This window comes from Salvelinus alpinus, chromosome 33 (assembly GCF_045679555.1).
Source record: "Salvelinus alpinus chromosome 33, SLU_Salpinus.1, whole genome shotgun sequence".
NCBI classification, from domain to species: Eukaryota; Metazoa; Chordata; class Actinopteri; order Salmoniformes; family Salmonidae; genus Salvelinus; species Salvelinus alpinus.
This window is the reverse complement of record NC_092118.1, coordinates 6,388,515-6,392,745: the sequence shown is the minus strand read 5'-3', so window position 1 is coordinate 6,392,745 and position 4,231 is coordinate 6,388,515.

The window sequence follows — 4,231 nt, the reverse complement described above, 5'->3', positions numbered from 1 at the left end:
TTAACCCTACCAATATCCAGACTGAATCCTACTGTAAAAATGGCGTGGTACCTTTTCCCATGTGTTCAACTCCAATCTCACCGAGCATAAACAAACGATATGAACCCTGAACTATACTAAACATGTAAAGACCTAAAAGGGGGTTTTCCCACGAGCTAACATGCAGGGGATTTCAACTTTCCAATGTAGACTCTTAAGTCCGCATAGCCACTCTATAGCCTCATCCTTTATATATATGGAAATGAAAATCAATAGAAGATTGAGGCTCTTCCACATCTTCAGGTGTGTAGAGTTTTTTTTAGGCGATCCGATGACCATAATCTTCAATGTGGCCAGCTACAGCAGTGCGTAGTCCATTTACATTCTCTTGAGTCGAGCCTTCATCTCATCAAACACTTTGCGTCTTCGTACAACAGGTGGGCATACTTTGTGGAACGTTCCAACAGGAATCCGTTCCAAATACTACGTAAATATCAATGTTGCCAACAAACAACGCATACAAAGTCGTATAACGGTAGAATGAGATATGTAATTACGTTTTTCACTCACCGCGTTTATTCGGAAAAATTTCTCTCTTCATTCTGGTAGCCTCCACCACTTGTCGTTCGTTGGTTTAGTTATTATTTCCGGCATTCGCCGGTGAACTCTATTGTACCTCAATTAGGGAATCGCTATGGTTGAAATGTAACTAATGACCGCTAGCCCCAGTATTTTATTAGCTAGGTGGCCTGTACACAATTGTTACCGATGATACTGTATACACCAGCCTACTCATACTACAGAAACATACATTGTATTTTGCCAAGTTCTCTCTGTGTTAAGTCTGTTTCCCAAATATAGCAGGTAACTTGTGTCGATGTTGTTGAGTTAAACCTGCCTAGTTAAATAAAGATGAAATAAATTAGAACATTTAAAATATATGCTTTGACCTATTTCAGGTAACCTCAAGATGCTTGAATCACTACAGCTGCTTTTGAGAACTTTCCAGTCGTTTGTGCTTTACATTCCGACTTTTGAACGTCTGTTTATTGGACATATATATTAGTGTCTAATAAAAAAGAGCAACGTATTTAAAGCATCCCATTTGTTTTAAGGTTATAGTGTGTGTGTGTGTGGTAGTTTCCCTTGTTGTCCACTAGGTGTCAGCACAGTTTCAATAATGTCACACCATGTTCACATGTGTAACAAATGAAATTGTATTTGTCACATGCGATGAATACTACATGTGTAGACCTTACAGTGAAATGCTGACTTACATGCCCTTAAAACCAACAATTTAGTTTTAAGGAAAATATGTGTTAAGTAAAAAATAAGAAATAAAAGTAACAAATAACTAAAGAGCAGCAGTAAAATAAAAATAGCGAGGCTATATACATAGGGTACCGGTACAGAGTCAATGTGTGGGGGCACCGGTTAGTCGAGGTAATTGAGGTGTTCCTTTCAAGTCCACTGGTGTAAATTACTTAACAAAAATGTATTTCAAGTACTCCACTACATTCCGTTTATATATCTGTTTTCTTTGTGTGTGTCTGTACTTTTACACTTTGTTTCTTTACAACTTTTAATTTTACTTCACTACATTTCAAAAGAAAATCATTTTTTACTCCATACAGTTTCCCTGGCACCCAAAAGTACTTGTTGCATTTCGAATGCTAAGCCGGACAGGAAAATGGTCCAATTCACACACTTATCAAGAGAACATCCCTGGTCATCCCTACTGCCATCCCTGGTCATCCCTACATCCCTACTGCCTATGTCTGAGTGTTGGAGTGTTCCCATGGCTATTTCTTAAATAAAAAAACAAGAGAATCGTGCTGTCTGGTTTGCTTAATATATGGAACGTCAAATTATTTATACTTTTACCACTGATACTTAAGTATATTTTAGCAATGACGTTTACTTAGTATTTTACTGGATGACTTCAACTTTACTTTAGTCATTTTCTATTAACTTATCTTTACTTTTACTCAAGTTTGACAATTGGGTACTTTTTCAACCACTGTTCAAGACATTTAGCACCCAAGACCCAACATTCACTTGGTGGCTTGAAGTAGGAGTGCTGAACTAGGATCTGTTCAGCATTTCTGAGTAGAATGAATAACATTACTTTGACAGGGGGGACTGATTCCAGATCAGCATTCTTAGCCAGAGACATTTCATAAATGCGTACAGAGGAGTACTGTTCTATGATCAGCTTTGCCTAGATCATATTGAATCAGTTGTCTCTGGAATAAGATTATATGGACAGGGGTGGGTTTGATCATAGATTAGTACTCCTACTCAACACCAGTTGCTGTAACCTAACATTTTATAATCAAATTTCCCTTGCTGTCTAATGTCCTTCCAGAACCCCACCTCAACATTGTTCTGTCAAGGCAACAAAAGCAAGTTGGCATGCTCTTGCAAGGATTTTAACTCACAACCTCTCCTTTGGGAATTTGGGAATTCACCACCATAACCACTACTACAACTATTTCTAAACTATCTTAACATGTAGTTTTCTTCAGGGGAACCAAGATTAAGAACACCTTTGAATGGTCTATAAAGCATGTCCCCAGGTAAAAGTAGGCTTTTGCAGAGAATGGTTGTATTGTTACTCCTCAGCATAATGTTATCACAACTCTATTGAAATGACATTTGAAATAAGGTGTCACTTCATTCTTGCTATTTGATGGGAACTAGCCCCTGTCCCCCTACATACCTCTTGTTGCTCTTTCAGGCCCACAAAGGCAACAAGAAAGAAGTTGCCTCATTAACTGCTTCTCTGGGATTTGAACTCTCAAACCCTCCTTTTGGGATCAACCACCATAACCACTACTCTACCGGTCAGACAGAGACAAAATGTTAATGGGTACTTAAAAATGCACACACCAAAGACAACATTTCAGAGGTTGGAGAATGATGTGGGGGCTTGTACTTCTTGGATCCACCAAACGTTCCTCAATCTTCTTCTGATGACTACAAGTATAGATTATGAACCTTCAAACATGTGGTTTTTTTCATGGGGACCAGGTATCGGAATGCCTTTGAATGGTCTACAAAGCATGCCCCCAGGTAAAAGTTGGCTTTTGCAGACAAGGGTTGTATTCATGCCAGGTTGGGTTCAATACCATTTTAATTCCGCTCAATTCAGAAAGTAAACCAAATTCCAATTCCTATTTTTTTTTTAATCCTTTTTGAAAGCATTGAAGATGTTGGCAATTGGAATTTAATTTTACTTCCTGAATTGATGAGTGAAATGGAATTCACCCCAACCCTGCCTCTTAACCCCTGTGTTGTCTTAAGGGTAAAAAATGGCCCACCACTATGTTAAACAGCAGAGAAAACCCCCTAAATCATGTTTTTTCTACTTTATATTTGATTACTTTTCCTAGAGTGACCCCAACATTAGAAAAAGTGAAACACCGCCTTTGTTAATATTTCCATTAAAACTGTACACCACCAGGGTACAAAGATTGTCTTATGGTCATTTTTCACACAGCATTTATACAATCATTTACACAACACAAAAACCACAAAGACTCTCTCTCTCTCTCACACACACACACACAGACACACAATGAGAAATTTAGATTATGTGTGGTACTGATTTAACTCAGACAAAACTATAACCTTCTTGTGCATGTGCAGCATCTCCCCTCCACGACCCCACACATGAGTCACAGACCAAATAAAAACAATTTCAGACAAAATAAACTAAATCTATTCGTCTGAAATAAAACCATTCCTTGTTTACTAGTGGGGAATGCAGTCAGCGGCTATAAAGGTGCCACAGATTACAGTCCCCCCAGTTCTCTCTTTGCTCTCTTTCACGTTTCAGTCCCCGACAGGTCGTAGATATGCTTTTTTCAATTGTCCAGAAGGATCAAGAGAACAATGATTTAGAAGAGGAATCTGAAGAAGATGGAGAATAATACAACCCAGAGTACAATGCATCATCTTCAGATGAAGAAGAAATCCCCCAAGGTGAAAGAGATAATTTTTTTTCAAAGAACAGCAAAATAACATGGTCCTTGTCACCATATGACAACCAGGGCAGGATGGCAGCATGTAAGTAGTTGGTGAACCAAGCGAGGCAATCATTTGAGAAACCAAGGCTGTTGAGTCTGCCAATAAGAATGTTGTGATTGACAGAGTTGAAAGCCTTATGTAATGGGTCCTATGTGTAGCTGGTGTAGAGAGTCAGGCGCAGGACAGCAGATGTGATTAATCAACATACTTTTACTCAAAA